This window comes from Arachis hypogaea, chromosome 20 (genome assembly GCF_003086295.3).
Source record: "Arachis hypogaea cultivar Tifrunner chromosome 20, arahy.Tifrunner.gnm2.J5K5, whole genome shotgun sequence".
NCBI lineage: Eukaryota > Viridiplantae > Streptophyta > Magnoliopsida > Fabales > Fabaceae > Arachis > Arachis hypogaea.
Genome location: NC_092055.1, coordinates 31,878,293 through 31,896,498, shown reverse-complemented (window position 1 = coordinate 31,896,498; position 18,206 = coordinate 31,878,293). Strand labels below are relative to the sequence as shown.

At 40.5% G+C, this 18,206-nt stretch overlaps 1 long non-coding RNA gene across 1 annotated transcript; it reads left to right on the top strand.

Annotated features, from left to right (window-relative positions):
* The first annotated feature begins 13,100 nt into the window (after positions 1–13,100).
* LOC140182833 (uncharacterized) lies at positions 13,101–14,896 on the top strand. Its single transcript, XR_011879017.1, has 2 exons — positions 13,101–13,186; positions 14,621–14,896. It is a non-coding gene; the product is annotated as an uncharacterized lncRNA (long non-coding RNA).
* Positions 14,897–18,206: the final 3,310 nt, after the last annotated feature.

The window sequence follows — 18,206 nt, the reverse complement described above, 5'->3', positions numbered from 1 at the left end:
TAAAACTGGGAGTGGAGCAGGTGTGATAATAGAAATTAATCAAGAAACCCAAATCAAACTCTCCCTGAAATTCGAGTTCTCTGCTTCCAATAACCAAGCTGAGTACGAGGCGTTATTGGCTGGTTTGGAACTGGCTAGAGAGGTGGGAGCCCAAAAACTTGTCATCTTCAATGATTCACAAGTCCTCACCTCACAAATAACAGGGACCTACCAAGATAAAGACCCTGCCATGAAAAAGTACCTGGACAAAACCAGAGAACAACTCGAACAATTCAAGGAATATGAGATCCGACATATACCTCGGGAACAGAATGCCCGAGCTGACGCACTCTCAAAATTAGCCAGCACCAAACCAGGGAAAATAATAGAAGCCTCATCTAGGAAAAACTGCAGAACCCGTCAATATTGGAAGAAGAAAAAATCCTGGCCATATCAGGCCAGGATCAAGGATGGATGACCCCCATAGTCAGCTACCTCAAATCAGAGATACTCCCTACAGATGAAAAGGAGGCAAAGAAGTTAAAGCGGGAGGCACAATATTACACCATCATAAACAACATACTATACAAGAGAGGGATTTCGACGCCCCTACTAAAATGTGTTCCAACCTCTAACACAAAAGAGGTCTTGGAAGAGATACACAGTGGCACATGTGGCAATCATCTCGGAGCTCGAGCTCTTGCCAAGAAAGTACTCCGAGTCGGATTCTTTTGGCCGACTTTGCAAAAGGAAGCTACCGAGTTCATCAAGATATGTCCACCATGTCAAAAACATGCTAACCTCCACATCGCTCCACCAGAGGAGCTCATCAGCGTAACATCACCTTGGCCATTTGCGAAATGGGGACTCGACCTCCTTGGACCCTTTCCCCAAGGATCGGGACAAGTCAAGTCCCTTATTGTAGGGGTAGATTACTTCACAAAATGGATTGAGGCAGAGCCCCTAGCTCATGCCACCGCTCAAAGAAGTCGAAAATTTTTATACAGGAACATTGTTACAAGGTTTGGGATTCCTTACTCCATAACCACAGACAATGGAACTCAATTCACAGACACAGGCTTTAGGAAGTTGGTGGCAGACTTGAAAATAAAGCATCAATTTACGTCTGTAGAACACCCACAAGCTAATGGACAAGCAGAAGCAGCTAACAAAGTTATATTGGCTGGGTTAAAACGGAGACTACAGGACACAAAGGGAGCCTGGGCTGAAGAGCTCCAACAAGTCCTATGGACATATCGAACAACTCCACACTCCACCACAAGGGAATCACCTTTCCGAGTGGCTTACGAAATAGAGTCAATGATCCCGGTGGAGGTCGAAGAAGGATCCCCCAGAACAATCCACTACAATGAAGAGGCCAACTCCCAACTCCAAAAGGAAGAGCTCGACCTACTTCCAAAAATCCGAGAAAGAGCTCGGATCAAAGAGGAGGCATTAAAACGTCAAATGGCCTCAAGATACAATCAGAAGGTAATACAGTGAAGCTTCGCCAACAATGACATCATCCTAATCCGAAATGATATCGGAACAAGCTGACCCGGAGAGGGAAAGCTAGAGGCTAACTGGAAAGGACCCTACCGAGTCATAGAGGTACTTGGGAAAGGATACTACAGGCTGTCCGAACTCAAGGGGCGAGAGCTACCAAGATCATGGCACGCTTGCAACCTAAGAAGGTACTATAGTTAGGAGGTAATAAAAGATCTTAGGACAAGGCGCACTCTTTTTCCTGAAAAGGTTTTTTAACAAGGCACCAAGACAAGATCTGCAAAATTACCTGACTTAGAAGGCTACAAGTCAGCAAGGTGAAATCCAAACCACCCGATCATGATGAAAAACGAATTCATTGTCCGATTTTGACAAACGTCGGCAACGCAAACACGCCGCCCGATTTCTACAAAATCGACAAGATAAAAATACGATAAAAACATATTAATGACAGAAGTTATAAAAAGTAACCCATAAAAAGGGATTACTAAAAATAACTCGGACCGAGCCGACGTAAAGAAGTCAGACGAATCAATCAAAGCCACAAAAGTTATAAAAAGTGATCCATAAAAGAGGCCTGACGAGGACTTAGAAAAAGTGGATTGCTAAAAATAACTTAGGATGAACCGACGTAAAGAAGTCGGACTAGCCTGATCAAAGCGACCAAAAGTTATAAAGTAAAGCCATAAGAAAGAGGCCTGGCCAGCCCTGAAAATGGATTACTAGAAATAACTTAAAAGAGGCCGACATAAAGAAGTCGGCCCAAGCCTACTAAAGCTACAAGGTTATAAAAAGTAATCCATAAAAAAGAGACCTGGCAAGGTCCAACTAAAAAATGGATTACTAGAAATAACTTAAAAGAGGCCGACATGAAGAAGTCGGACCAAGCCAATTAAAGCGACAGAATTATAAAAAGTAAACCCAAGGGATTACTAAAAATAACTCAAGATGGTCTGATGAAAGGCATGCGCTAGAAGGGACACAGCTCGACCCAAAAATCCATGACCTCACCAAAATCAACCTACAAATATTCTACAAAAGCCACTTCGACTAAAGCAGAAAGTAAATAAAGGCCATCAGAAGAGGTCGGACAACAAGATTCCAACACTCTGAAGATTCCTGGAAACTGCTAAGAAAGTTACAGACAAGCATATCACAAAGAAACAAAGCTACTATAATAAAAGACTCAAGAGACCGCTTGAAAGTCGACCTCAAGAGCTTAAGAAACTACTTTATTTTTCTAAATAAAGTTGCTAAAGAAAAGCAACTAAAATATCCAAAGTCAAACAGACCACCAGTTACAAAAATTAGAAGTCAAAAGACCCACAAAACAGGCCATTAAGCAAAAACTACAAAGGATTCAAAGATCCTCCAGTGGCAGCATCTCGGGGCGAAGGAGGACGAGTTTAGAGGGGGACAGCGTCGACAGTCCCATCTGCCCGATTCAGGATCTGGACATCAGGATCCAACTCGGGGAGGTCGACCTCAGCTGCTGGAGTTGAAGAAGTCGGGGCAACAGAAGCCTTGGTGGATGACACAGGAGGAGGATCTGCATCATCATTATCTTCATCCGAGATAGGGACGATCTTCCCATTTTCCACAACATTATCTAAGCTGAAGAGAGACAGGTCGAGCTCGGGAGCAAGAACTCGGACCTGATCCTTCAAATTCTTATAAGCAGCAGTCACACTACCCACGAGATGGCCCTGAAACTCGGCATAGTCAACTCAAGCAGATTTCAACCTCTCCCTGAGCTCTATCATCTCACCATAAGTCCGGACATAGCTGTCCTTATGCTGCTGTGCCATCTCCTCAGCCAGATTTACAGAAGCCACAACCGCAGTAACTCGAGCCTTCTCATTCTCCAAATCAAGCTCCAACTTGATCACTTTAGCATCCAGCTCATCCTTTAACCCCTTGATCCTGTCAAATTCTGACTTGGCCTCCTCCATAAAAGTCTTTGTCGCATGAACAGGAAGATCCTGGGCAGTTCGGAACAAGGCTGCTCCCATGTGTGCCAACTTGATACCACTTCGGGTAATAAAGTCCAGATGATAAAGAATGGATACATCATCAGTAGGGACAACACCATAAGGGGCAATTTGTTGATCGACAAACCCCACAGCATCAAAATTGGGGGCGTCCAGATTAAAAGGCTCAGCAGTCCTCTGTCTTTTTGGAAGAGGGCCGGCAGTGGGTGAGAAAGTAGCAGCAGAAGTTTGGGGAGGATCAACCAAATGGACTGGAGGAGTAGGAATCACCCTCCTCGGCCCAGCAGTGCTCAAGACCGGCTTTTTAGGAGGAACCTGAGAAGATCCTTCCCCAGCAGCCTTAGCCGAGATGTTCTGGGCAGCGGTAGCTTTCATCACCTTCTTAAAGGTCTTCATAGAATCATTATTCTTAGCCATCTCTGAAAAAACACAGCAAAAACAAGTTACAAAACTGGAAGAAAAGAAACAAAAAGCAAGTAAACAAAGCGAAGAAGAAAGAAGTCGACCACTACCAAGCTCAGCTCGGACAAGGGAAGGGTTCCCTAAGACTTTCTTCGTATCAAGATGGGGGGTTGCCCCCAAATCTCCTCCAACACATTCACAAAATGCTGTTCAATTTTATCAAGCATCTCCCACGAATATCTAGACACCACAACATTCTTTTGCCAACTTAAAGGAAAGGCAGGTTCATTATTTGACTCCAAGAAAAATGGCCGAGCTCCTTCAATAGCTCGGACCTTAAAGAAATAATTCTTAAAGTCCCTAAAGGACTCATCATACATAGAAAAAAATTTCTTTCCCTAGGCAGATCAGAAAGAAACCCAAGAAGCTTTTTTTTTTTGAAGAAATCCCAGACTTAGTCAAAACAAAGAGATAAAGAAAGAGGGTTTGAGAAGGCTTAACATCTAGTTCTTGACACAACAACTGAAAGATCTTAATAAAACCGCATGAGTTTGGGTGAAGTTGGGATGGAGCTACATTACACGACCACAACAAATTGGTCTCGAAGGATGTAAAAGGAATGGTAATGTTTATTTGGCTGAAAAAATAGTCATAAGCAAAGAAGAAGGGACGTTCCCCCTGGAGCGGAGAAGGAAAACAAACCCTCTCATCAGGGTCAGGCGCTACCAACTCATAGTTCTTCTCTTGATCTCTACTACTACAGATCCGGTGATGCTTTCTAAGCTCACACAGTGTTCAGAATTAACCACAGAAACAGACATCAAAACAAGAGAGTCCAGCCAGTCCGACATGATCTCGGGGACTCTGGAGGATGTCTCAACAATATTTTTGCAAGAAGACATGGGTCAACTAAATCCTACAGTAAGAAAAAGGAAAATAGGGTTACTATTCAAACAGCTCGGGCAAATAAAAAAGAGTAACTCGGACACAAATGGATACAACTCGGACTAAAACATGCAAACGTTAAAGAAGTCAGATATAACAACAAAAGGAAACCCCAGGACACACACTATAAACCCCGGTTAAATTAGTAGATAATTAGTTAATAAATTAGTTTTTAATAAGGAGGATTAGAAATGTGAATATTATATTAAATTAGGATAGAGCTCATTGAAACGAGAATTTTGACACCAATTTCGAAAAAATCGGTCCAAGATTAGACCGAACGGGGCCGAACCGGTTGAACCGGGCCCAAACCGGGCCCATGGGCCCAACCGGACCAGCAATTAAAAAGAGAGCCACGGGCTCTTCTTTCTCCCCACTTTCATAACGACGCAGGAAGCTTTCCAGGGGAGGAAAGGAGAGAAACCATACGTTGACGGTAAAATCAATTTGCCGTAACTTCTCCGTCCGAGCTCCAATCGCCGCACCGTTTGCGGCCACGCGTTCACCGCGTTGAGCTCTACATTTCTACCGGAAAAATTTCATAGGTAACTTGCTATTTCACTTCAGCCTTTCATTTCCCCCAATTTTCGAGTTTGTTGAATTTCTTTGATTTTTGATGTTTTAGGATCCAATTAGCTTGAGAGAAACGTTCACTCTTGCTTATGTGAAGCTTGGGTAAGGTGAGGATACAATAATTCTATTTTATTTTCATTGAATTTGAGCTTTGAGTATTAAATTGGATGTATATGTGTTATGAATGTGTATTAGGTTGTGAATAAATAATTGGAGCTTGAAATTGTGAATACTGGAACTTGGAGGAAGCGGATTAGTTGAGGTTTTGAGGGCTATGTTCTTTTAGGAAAATTGTCTTGGAATAATACTTGGGAATCGGCTAAGATATGGTTTAGGTTTCTTGCATTTAATATATAATGTTCTGTGAAAACTTAGGCTAGATGACCATAGGATAAGTTGGAATGCAGGTGTATATTTAATATTTAGTAATTTGTCGATGAATAAAATTGGTTGAAGTGTATTGGATAATTAGTTATTAATTTTGGATGTTAAATGTTATTGTTGATGAACATGGTTGGTCTGGTGCTTGTTGATTAATTAATGATTCGATGAATTATTGATTTGAAGTATTTTGTGTTAAAAGCCTAGGATTTGTGAACTATGACTCTTAGTTGAATTTTGGTTGTTGGATTTGAATATTGTATGAGTTTAATTGTTGATCTGAGGTAGATTTTTTGTGGAGATTGTTATGATAATGAGGAAGGAAATGTTGAATTGAAAAGAATGCAGGTTTGGACCCGAACAGGGTGGCAAAGTCCGAGTTTTAGAGGAGATGCTGCCGAAATTTTATAAAAATTAGAGATTAGAGATTTTGTTTATATAATTATTTAAAAAGATTTAGATTCAAAGGTTATATGGTTTGATTTAGAGTTATTAAGAAAATGAGCATGTTTTAAGTTTGATTCATTTAGAAAAGAATGAATTATGTTTTGAATTGGAGCTATTGATGGACGGAATGGGAAGTGTGATAATGAAGGATAAGGATTGTATATGATTGATGTATGATGATGAATGATATGCGATCGAGAATGATGTTGATGTTGATGAATTATAATTGAATTATTTATATGGCTTATGAATTTGAATAATCTGAGATACGAGATTCCCTGGATTAAGTGCCGTGGCTTGCCACCACGTGTACCAGGTTGAAAACTCGATACTCTGTTGACCCTACGACGTAAGTGTGTGACCGGGCACTATATAAATTCCCGGGAATGTTACCCCCATTGAGTATTATTGATTATTTGAGAAAAAACTATGCATAGACTCTTGGGGATGCACGTCAGGGGACAGTCTAAGTACAATTCAGACTTGTCGGATTGGCTGGATAACCGACAGATGAGCCTCATCAGCCATAGGACAGGCATGCATCATATGCATATTACTTGAATTAATTGCTTGTGCTCTAATTGGGTGTGCCTATCTGTATTTGCCATGCTAAATGTGTATTTGTTACCTGCAGTAGTTGTAACCTTCTTGTGTTTGCCTTTATCTGTCTATCTGTCTGTGAAATGCATGATGGAGTTGGAGGTATGGAGGAATGGCAAAAATGGGATTTAGATTTAAGGTTAAGTTAAGTTAGGTCTAAATATCCTTAGTAAACCACCTTTTATGGCTTCTGTTTAATACTTTAAGCTCTATAATCTGAGTGTCGGCGTTCTAGGATTGCCTCTGGCATTCCCAGGACCTTATATATTATGTGTGTGGCACCTTTACCATACTGAGAACCTCCGGTTCTCATTCCATATTATGTTGTTGTTTTTCAGATGCAGGTCGAGAGGCATCTCGTTAGGCATCTGGACTCTTGAAGCAGAGTGGTTACTGGGATATTTTGTTATGCTATGATGTATATATATGTACTTAGCTTTCTCTCTGCATGACTTATTCTTTTTGATCCTCTTAGAGGTTTATGGAGAGGCAGGATTGTGTATATGTACTTTTGGGTTTTGGATATGTATGTATATATGTGTAAATATTCTCCGGCCAGTCTTGACTTCGCAGGCTGAGTCAGGAGCTTGTTATTTTGTATCTTTGGCACTCTATTCCTACTTCTGTTATCTTATGTTTGATAGTTATGGTTTTATTAGCATGCAAGTTAACTCGTTCCTTGAGCGTTGCGCTTTTATTTCGCGATTTTTATTTCCCCTATTCTTCAAGGCTCCTAGCTTATTATAATTCTTCTGCTATTATATGTACTCGTTCTATTTTAGAGGTCGTAATACCAAACCACCTCTGTTTTATGGCTTAAGCGTAAAGCTTAGTGTGATAGGGTGTTACATTATGGTATCAGAGCAGTTCGTTCCTATAGAGCCTGAAAGACGGACTGATTGTACTTCTGTGCATTCTCTGTATATGTGTTTATGTGCTATTAGGATATCTGACTGATATATATGGCATAAATGTTTGTGAGCATGCATTTGGAAATTAAAGCATTAGACCTGCGATATTGAGACTGATCAACTTAATATCACTTGTTTGGTGTGTATAGGGACCAGATGTCAACTCGCAGACGTGGTCGCGGGCGAGGTAGAGGTAGGACAGGCACCGTTACTCCTGCCCCCATAGGGACTGATCCAGTAGATTTTATGGCTGCCCTAGGAAATATGGCTGCAGCTATGCAGGCAACAGCCGAGGCACTGGGTAATCAGATAAATCAGGGTAATCATGGAAATAATAATGATGAGGATGGTCCTATGACACTTGCCACATTTCTGAAAGTTCGCCCTCCGACTTTTAGGGAAACCTCAAATCCCACTGATGCAGATAATTGGATTCAGGCTATGGAAAGGGTGTTACAGGCACAACAGGTTCCTGAAGAGCAATGGGTTGAATTTGGAACTTATCAGTTGCAAGGTGAAGCTCAGTATTGGTGGCAGGGAACACGACGTATCCTGCAGCCTGATGGTGCTGCGATTCCTTAGGAGGTTTTTCGGACAGAGTTCTATAAGAAATATTTTCCTAATTCAGCTAGAAATGCCAAGGAACTTGAATTAATGCAGTTAAAACAGGGACATATGACTGTTGCTGAGTATACTAGTAAGTTTGAGGAGTTATGTCGTTTTTTCTCGTATCTGTCAAGGTGCTCCTGAAGATTTTGCTGAATGGAAATGTATTAAGTATGAAGGAGGTCTTCGGAGTGATATTCTGAGCTTTGTTACCCCGATGGAGATCAGGGTGTTTTCTGAATTGGTGAATAAGAGTAGGGTGGCTGAGGACTGTGTGAGGAAGGCGGCAGCAGAGAAAGGGAGTTTGAGGGTGCCTTTTCAGAGGCCTTCAGGGAGGAACTTTGCTCCGAGAGGTAGAAATTTCAAGCGTGGAGGCTTTGTTCCGCAGCAGACTCAGGGTCAAGGTAATTACAGAAGGTCGAATACCAATGCTAGTCAAGGAAAAAGGTTTGGAAAGCAGCAACAGCAAGATCTGAATTGTCAGAAGTGCGGAAGGTATCACCCTGGAGTTCCGTGCAGATTCGGACTTGGAGTATGCTATTCTTGTGGACAGCCCGGGCATATGGCCACCAATTGCCCAGAGAAGAAAAAGTATGAGACTGGTAGAGTGCAACAGCCGGGGAGAGTATACACCACTTCTATCATTGGTGCTGAGGGATCTGAGACACTGATTAGAGGTAATTGTGAAATGGCTGGTAAAATCTTAAATGCTTTATTTGATTCAGGAGCGTCTCATTCATTTATTGCATTTGAAAAGGCCCATGAATTAGGATTGAGAATGGTGGTTTTAGGTTATGATTTGAAAGTATATAACGCTACTCATGAAGCTATGGTGACTAGGATAGAATGTCCACAAGTTCCCTTTCGAGTACAACAGCGTGAATTTGTGCATGATTTGATTTGTTTGCCTATGACTGGTCTTGATCTCATTTTGGGATTGGATTGGTTATCCAAGAATCATGTTTTGCTTGATTGTTCTGAGAAGTCAGTACAGTTTATGCCAGAAGGGTCAGAAGCACCGGTTGTGGTGAATAGTTACTATTTGAATTCTATGATAGTAAACTGTTCTGGAACCGAATGTCAGGGTATTATGTTATAAACTGCGGGAGTATCAGGTGATGATCAGAGTTTAGAGCAGATTCCCGTTGTATGTGAATTTTCAGATGTGTTTCCGGATGATATTAATGAATTTCCACCTAATCGGGAAGTTGAATTCGAAATTGAGTTGGTGCCTGGAGCCGGTCCGATTTCAATTACTCCTTATAGGATGTCACCTTTAGAAATGGCTGAACTGAAAGCTCAGCTGGAAGATCTGTTGGGTAAGCATTTTATCCGACCAAGTGTTTCTCCGTGGGGAGCGCCGGTGTTACTGGTAAAGAAGAAGGATGGGAGTATGCGGTTGTGTGTCGACTATCGGCAGTTGAATAAAATCACTATGAAGAATAAATATCCGTTGCCTAGAATCGATGATCTAATAGATCAGTTACAGGGTGGCGATGTGTTTTCTAAGATCGACCTGCGATCCGGGTATCATCAGATAAGGGTTAGAGACGAGGATATTCCGAAAACTGCTTTCAGGACACGTTATGGTCATTATGAGTATACAGTGATGTCTTTTGGGTTAACTAATGCCCCGGCAGTATTTATGGATTATATGAACAGGATTTTCCGACCGTATCTGAACAAGTTTGTTATTGTCTTCATTGATGACATTCTTGTTTATTCTAAGTCTGAAGAGGAACATGCTGATCATTTGCGAACTGTGCTGCAAATTCTGAGAGATAGGAAGTTATATGCTAAGCTATCTAAATGTGAGTTCTGGAAGAGTGAAGTGAAGTTTCTCGGCCACGTGGTGAGTAAGCGGGGGATAGCTGTGGATCCTGCTAAGGTGGAAGCAGTGATGAATTGGGAGCGACCAACTTCAGTGACAGAGATCAGGAGTTTCTTAGGTTTGGCGAGGTATTATCGCAGATTCATTAAAGGATTTTCACAGCTCGTCTTACCTTTAACTAAGTTGACTAGGAAGGACACGCCTTTTATCTGGACTCCGGAATGTGAAGAGAATTTCCAGGCATTGAAGCACAAGTTGACTACTGCACCTGTATTGGTATTACCTGAACCAAATGAACTGTTTGAAGTGTATTGTGATGCATCTCTGAAAGGGTTAGGGTGTGTTCTGATGCAGCACCAGAATGTTGTAGCATACGCCTCACGGCAGTTAAGGCCGCATGAGATGAACTACCCGACACATGATTTAGAACTTGCTGCTGTTGTGTTTGCTTTAAAGATTTGGAGGCACTACCTCTATGGCGTTAAGTTTCATGTTTTCTCAGACCATAAGAATTTGAAGTATCTTTTTGAGCAGAAAGAGTTGAATATGTGTCAGAGGAGATGGATAGAGCTTCTGAAAGATTATGATTTTGAATTGAATTATCATCCAGGAAAAGCGAACGTTGTGGCAGACGCTTTGAGTCGGAAGTCTTTATATGCAGCTTGGATGATGCTACGGGAGGAAGAGTTACTGAAGGCATTCCAAGGTTTGAATTTGGGAGTTAGAGAAGAATCTGGAATCCTGTGTTTGAGTCAGTTGCAAATTTCAAGTGATTTTAAATCAGAACTTCTGAGGGCTCATCGAGACAGTGAAGCGTTACGTAAGGCATTACCAGTAGTCGAACAGGGGAAACAGTGGAGAGTGTCAGAAGGTCAGGATGGTTTATGGAGGTTCAAGAACCGGATTATTGTGCCAGATATTGGAGACATGCGACAGAGAATCTTAAAGGAAGCTCATAAGAGCGGGTTTTCAATCCACCCAGGGAGCACTAAAATGTATCAGGATCTGAAAGCGATGTTCTGGTGGCCAGGCATGAAGAATCATGTGGCATTGTATGTATCTAAATGTTTAACGTGTCAGAAGGTTAAGATTGAGCATCAGAGACCATCAGGGACCCTTCAGCCTTTGGAGATTCCACAATGGAAATGGGAGAGTATCGCAATGGATTTTGTGATAGGTTTGCCTAGAACCCGATGTAGTTGTGACGAGTGGTTGTGGATCGACTGACAAAATCAGCTCACTTTCTTCCTATTCGAATAAGTTGTACAATGGAAGAATTAGCTCGAATGTATATTAAAGAGATTGTCAGGTTGCATGGCGTGCCTTCTACCATTATATCTGATAGGGATCCTCGTTTTACATCAAGATTTTGGGGAGCTTTTCAGCGTGCATTTGGGACTCAGTTAAGCTTGAGTACTGCGTATCACCCTCAGACAGATGGTCAGTCAGAGAGAACTATTCAGACCTTGGAGGATATGCTAAGGGCTTGTGTTTTAGACCAGCCAGCGAGCTGGGATCGGTATATGCCATTAATAGAATTTGCTTATAATAATAGCTATCATGCGAGCATCAGAATGGCTCCATATGAGGCTCTGTATGGCAGGAAATGTCAGTCTCCGTTGTGTTGGTATGAAACTGGAGAAAGGAGTTTATTAGGGCCTGAAATGATAACTGAAACGACTGAGCAGATAAAGAAGATTCGTAGTCAAATGCTTATAGCCCAAAGCCGCCAGAAGAGCTATGCTGATCAGAGGCGAAAGCCTTTGGAATTCGAAGAAGGAGAACATGTCTTTCTGAAAGTTACACCAACCACTGGCGTGGGAAGAGCTATTAAGACCAAGAAACTGAATCCCCGTTATATTGGACCATTTGAGATTCTGAAGAGAATTGGACCAGTGGCTTATAGAATTGCCTTACCGCCGTACCTTTCGAATTTGCACGATGTATTTCATGTATCACAGCTTCGAAAGTATACCCCTGATGCAAGTCATGTTCTAGAACCAGAACCAATTCAAGTAAGAGAAGATCTAACACTTCCAGTAATTCCAGTGAGAATTGATGATACTAATATTAAACGATTACGCGGAAAGGAAGTATCATTGGTAAAAGTAGCTTGGAGTCGAGCTGGTATCGAGGAACATACTTGGGAACTCGAATCAGATATGCGAAAGAACTACCCACATCTCTTTTCAGGTAACTAGATTTGAATTTTGAGGGCAAAATTCTTTATTAGGTGGGTAGGATGTAAACCCCGGTTAAATTAGTAGATAATTAGTTAATAAATTAGTTTTTAATAAGGAGGATTAGAAATGTGAATATTATATTAAATTAGGATAGAGCTCATCGAAACGAGAATTTTGACACCAATTTCGAAGAAATCGGTCCAAGATTACACCGAACGGGCCAAACCGGTTGAACCGGGCCCAAACCGGGCCCATGGGCCCAACCGGACCAGCAATTAAAAAGAGAGCCACGGGCTCTTCCTTCTCCCCACTTTCATAACGACGCAGGAAGCTTTCCAGGGGAGGAAAGGAGAGAAACCATACGTTGACGGTAAAATCAATTTGCCGTAACTTCTTCGTCCGAGCTCCAATCGCCGCACCGTTTGCGGCCACGCGTTCACCGTGTTGAGCTCTACATTTCTACCGGAACAATTTCATAGGTAACTTGCTATTTCACTTCAGCCTTTCATTTCCCCCAATTTTCGAGTTTGTTGAATTTCTTTGATTTTTGATGTTTTAGGATCCAATTAGCTTGAGAGAAACGTTCACTCTTGCTTATGTGAAGCTTGGGTAAGGTGAGGATACGATAATTCTATTTTATTTTCATTGAATTTGAGCTTTGAGTATTAAATTGGATGTACATGTGTTATGAATGTGTATTAGGTTGTGAATAAATAATTAGAGCTTGAAATTGTGAATACTGGAACTTGGAGGAAGCAGATTAGTTGAGATTTTGAGGGCTATGTTCTTTTAGGAAAATTGTCTTGGAATAATACTTGGGAATCGGCTAAGGTATGGTTTAGGTTTCTTGCATTTAATATATAATGTTCTGTGAAAACTTAGGCTAGATGACCATAGGATAAGTTGGAATGCAGGTGTATATTTAATATTTAGTAATTTGTCGATGAATATAATTGGTTGAAGTTTATTGGATAATTAGTTATTAATTTTGGATGTTGAATGTTATTGTTGATGAACATGGTTGGTCTGGTGCTTGTTGATTAATTAATGATTCGATGAATTATTGATTTGAAGTATTTTGTGTTAAAAGCCTAGGATTTGTGAACTATGACTCTTAGTTGAATTTTGGTTGTTGGATTTGAATATTGTATGAGTTTAATTGTTGATCTGAGGTAGATTTTTTGTGGAGATTGTTATGATAATGAGGAAGGAAATGTTGAATTGAAAAGAATGCAGGTTTGGACCCGAACAGGGTGGCAAAGTCCGAGTTTTAGAGGAGATGCTGCCGAAATTTTATAAAAATTAGAGATTAGAGATTTTGTTTATATGATTATTTAAAAAGATTTAGATTCAAAGGTTATATGGTTTGATTTAGAGTTATTAAGAAAATGAGCATGTTTTAAGTTTGATTCATTTAGAAAAGAATGAATTATGTTTTGAATTGGAGCTATTGATGGACGGAATGGGAAGTGTGATAATGAACGATAAGGATTGTATATGATTGATGTATGATGATGAATGATATGCGATCGAGAATGATGTTGATGTTGATGAATTATAATTGAATTATTTATATGGCTTATGAATTTGAATAATCTGATATACGAGATTCCCTGGATTAAGTGCCGTGGCTTGCCACCACGTGTACCAGGTTGAAAACTCGATACTCTGTTGACCCTACGACGTAAGTGTGTGACCGGGCACTATATAAATTCCCGGGAATGTTACCCCCATTGAGTATTATTGATTATTTGAGAAAAAACTATGCATAGACTCTTGGGGATGCACGTCAGGGGACAGTCTAAGTACAATTCAGACTTGTCGGGTTGGCTGGATAACCGACAGATGAGCCTCATCAGCCATAGGACAGGCATGCATCATATGCATATTACTTGAATTAATTGCTTGTGCTCTAATTGGGTGTGCCTATCTGTATTTGCCATGCTAAATGTGTATTTGTTACCTGCAGTAGTTGTAACCTTCTTGTGTTTGCCTTTATCTGTCTGTGAAATGCATGATGGAGTTGGAGGTATGGAGGAATGGCAAAAATGGGATTTAGATTTAAGGTTAAGTTAAGTTAGGTCTAAATATCCTTAGTAAACCACCTTTTATGGCTTCTGTTTAATACTTTAAGCTCTATAATCTGAGTGTCGGCGTTCTAGGATTGCCTCTGGCATTCCCAGGACCTTATATATTATGTGTGTGGCACCTTTACCATACTGAGAACCTCCGGTTCTCATTCCATATTATGTTGTTGTTTTTCAGATGCAGGTCGAGAGGCATCTCGTTAGGCGTCTGGACTCTTGAAGCGGAGTGGTTACTGGGATATTTTGTTATGCTATGATGTATATATATGTACTTAGCTTTCTCTCCGCATGACTTATTCTTTTTGATCCTCTTAGAGGTTTATGGAGAGGCAGGATTGTGTATATGTACTTTTGGGTTTTGGATATGTATGTATATATGTGTAAATATTCTCCGGCCAGTCTTGACTTCGCAGGCTGAGTCAGGAGCTTGTTATTTTGTATCTTTGGCACTCTATTCCTACTTCTGTTATCTTATGTTTGATAGTTATGGTTTTCTTAGCACGCAAGTTAACTCGTTCCTTGAGCGTTGCGCTTTTATTTCGCGATTTTTATTTCCCCTATTCTTCAAGGCTCCTAGCATATTATAATTCTTCTGCTATTATATGTACTCGTTCTATTTTAGAGGTCGTAATACCACACCACCTCTGTTTTATGGCTTAAGCGTAAAGCTTAGTGTGATAGGGTGTTACACACACCAAAGGTCCAGGGGCATCCTTTGGAGGCAGTAACAGAATAAGGACTCAGGAAAAATCTACAAGTCTACATCTCGACACCTCCCAACAAGAAAATAACCCTCTTTTCAACAAAGCAACACCCCGAAAGGAAAGTCACGAACCAGAAAGTCATCAAAAATAGCCATCTTTTTATCTATCAGCAAAGGGAACTATCATGCATCAAACATGCCAAAGGAAAATCATCAAAGAGGCAACCTTTTCAAACAGTTCATTACTCCAAAACTTCAAATGCAAGGACACAATCAGAAATAGTAACAACATTCAAAATCCTAAAATGCATTAGCTAGCAGGAAACAAGAAAAAGGGGTGTATAAAATTAAAGAAACCCTAGAATGGTGCATATCACAGAAACCCTCAGATGTACATGCTACAACAACAAACGCCAAGAAAGATTCAAACTTTTCAACATGAATTCAAGCAAGAACAAAACTTCTCATGACCAAACGAAACTATAAAAAGAAATGGCGTGAAAGAAAGAGAGGAAGACAGAAAAACCAACCTGCAGCGAAGAGGGAATGGTGGAGCAATCATGAGACTGAAGCAACAACCGAAGCCACACTAACGATCATCTTCTCAAGTAAGGAAGAGGAAAGCACGAAAGCATAGAAACAGAGGGAGTAAGGAGAAAAGAGAAGTTGCAGTAAGCAAGGAGAAGAGAAATGGAAGAGAGAGGCCCTTTGAAAAATTAAAAAATGAGAAAAAGAAACGGCGAAGGGGGGAGTTAATGGGTTTTTAAAACCCTCGCACATTCCCAAGAGAGTGCAAAATGCGCGCTATAAAGAGAGAAACATTCCGCATTTAAAGCCACTAATGGAAAGTCTACAAACGAAGACCAACAGAAATGTTTGAGCTCGGCTTCTCTGAAAAATTCGAAGTCTAAAGGACTCGACCTTAAAAAGGAAAGACCGCACTCAAGCAGGGGCACTGTTCATACCCTGGATCGAGCTATCCGATCTGAGGAGATCGAAGACAAAGCAACCGACCTCTTCAGGTCAGCTTCCCCGACCTCTTCTCTAAAAGAGGTCGGCCAAATCGCTACAAGGGCCCAAGAAGGCCCAAACTAAGGGACACAGCCCAACCTAAAGGCAATTAAAGCCTAGAAAGATAAGGGCGGTTCCTCTGAAGATAAGATGACCTCACTTAAAGATAAAGATAAGATAACTAACTTATCTTATCTAGAAAGGTCAGCCCACGCTACTATAAATACACTGGAGTACCCAGGTATAAATCATACTCTGATTCTACTAAAAACCTGCTTAATACCCTTGCTAACTTAAGCATCGGAGTCCCTTGTAGGTACCACCACCCTCCGGTGACGAAGGATCAGCACCACCCACAAGTCGGACACATCGGCACCGACCAGCACAGAAGATCTTGTTCGAGATCGACCTCCAGTTTCAGGTAACCCTCGGAACAATCACTTTTATTAAAATCTGACCAGCACTTAACTAGTAAAAGAAAAGTGATTGTGAAATATTAGTTGTCAATTTAGCATATGTCAATTAGAATAGAAATTAATATATTCTTACTACAATTAATTATAGCCACACATTAAATAACTAACAAGCTAAACTAATTTTATTTTAATTGACATATATTAAAGTGACTAACTAATTATAATTCTGCCTACCTTTACTATTATGAAAAATAATCTAGATAATATTAATAACTTACATTACAAGACTCTCTTCCAATAACTTTTGTTCATTATAAGACCACTTTACTGAATATTCTGTCATTTGAGACGATTCATTGCTATTCATGGCCATTGTCCTCGAACTCCCGGAAAACATTGTCATGTTATCGTCTTCAACGAATTCAGTGTTACTGATCATTGGAACATAGAGAGTAATACTAGCATTTACACCACTACTAACAAAAATAGGATTACTTAGTATTTCTGCCATCATGCAAATCACTAAAGGATCTCAAATGCAATGATAATAATCTCCTTAACAAAAGAAAGTTTGAGAATAGTTTCTTGGAGAACAAAAAAATAATAGATAGATGAAGAAAAAGAAAGTATCCGAAGACTCGGGCCTTAATGATTTATATATACATATAGATACATATCTGATGGTTTTCAGTGGCTAAGAGAAGGGGGTTGAATCTTAGCCCCTTTTTCACTTAATAACACTTGCTGGTCTTTGAAACAACTTCTGGAGACTTTTTTATTTTTGTCTCGTACCTAGCCACGAGACTTTTTCTTTTTATCTCGTCACCCGGCACGAGAGATTTTTCAGTTTTATTTCCTGGGCAGCAGAAACAGAAATGGAGTAGAAGAAGGAGAGAATTACACCAAGATATATCCTGGTTTAGCTGCTAAGTGCAATGCAGCCTACATCCAGTCTCCATCACAACAATGATGGAATTTCACTATAATCATTCTTGATTACAAACACCAATTCTCCCTAGGAACTACCCTTCCTATCCGGGACAAGTCCAGAATCTAAACCCCAATCCTGAACTTGACTTGGTCACAGCCAAGCTTTCAACTGCTAAGTGCTAACCCAACTTGCAAGGAGATTCCCATAGAATCATGAAACACAACACAGATGTACAAAGGACCTCTAAGGACATCTATGGCTTTTTCTTTTAATTTTGTATACTCTTCCTTTTTCCGCTCTATGGCTTTTTCTTACAAACCTCACTGTTTGCCTTTTTCCATGAGACTCAAGACAGACAAAATTAAATAGAAAAATACAAAATGAAGAACATTAAAGGAGAAGAACTTCTGTTAGCTTAGGTAGTTATGAGAACTCTGTGCCTTGCACTCTCACTCCTTGCCTCAATCCCTGGTTGTTCTCCCTTATATATAGGGTGAAGCCTCCACAGTTAAAACCAAATAAACCAAGCTAAACTTCTTCTTCATGCAAACCAGTTCGGCCAGAGAGAGAGGAGAGATAACCGAATGCTAAAACCCAACATACAATTACCTCTGTGACTTCTCTTTACCCCAAGCTTCATCAATCTGAGCTTTCCAACTTGTCTTGCTCTCCAAGAAAGACTCATAGCCCTTGATGCTTCTTG